We start from the raw sequence: 667 nt of genomic DNA, 5'->3' as shown, positions 1-667 counted from the left end.
AAAGTTATATACTAAAAAAATGTTATTTTATTTTATTTCCTTTTTTTTTTTTTTTTTTTTTTTTTTAAGCATTTAATAGAATCCATTAATAAATAAAATTTTTTTTTTTTTAAACATTATCTCATTTTCATCATGCGATAAATCCATTATGTAGAGATAAATTGAGCATTTTTAAAAAGTGAAAATTCATATAAAATTATAGACTTTAAGATATTTGAAATAATTAAAGAGAAAAATATAATTTTATTCTAAATATATACAATTAATTAATGTATAAAAAAAATATTAAAAGACATTTAATATAGAGACATCTTAATACTTTTTTTTTTTTTTTTTTTTAAATTATTACCTATAAGATAAGCAATATTAAACAATAATTTTCTTCCAGAAAAAAATTATTACTATGATCTTTTATGATATTGATTCATATAAATCTGATATTTATATAAAAACAAATAAAGATAGTAAATATGTAAAAATTAGTACATGTAATCATATTTATATGATTAAGTGATAATATATATTTATATATATGTATTCAAAATTATAATGAGATTTATTTAAAGTGATGATATGCAAAGGACATATAATGAAAATTTAATATGTGAATTAAGCTTAAAATAGTAAGAATAATAAAAAAAAAAAAAAAAAAAAAGGAAAATTTAAT

The sequence above is a fragment of the Plasmodium gallinaceum genome (genome assembly GCF_900005855.1).
Source record: "Plasmodium gallinaceum strain 8A genome assembly, contig: PGAL8A_v1_87, whole genome shotgun sequence".
Lineage (NCBI taxonomy): Eukaryota > Apicomplexa > Aconoidasida > Haemosporida > Plasmodiidae > Plasmodium > Plasmodium gallinaceum.
Note: the sequence above shows the minus strand (reverse complement) of the source record.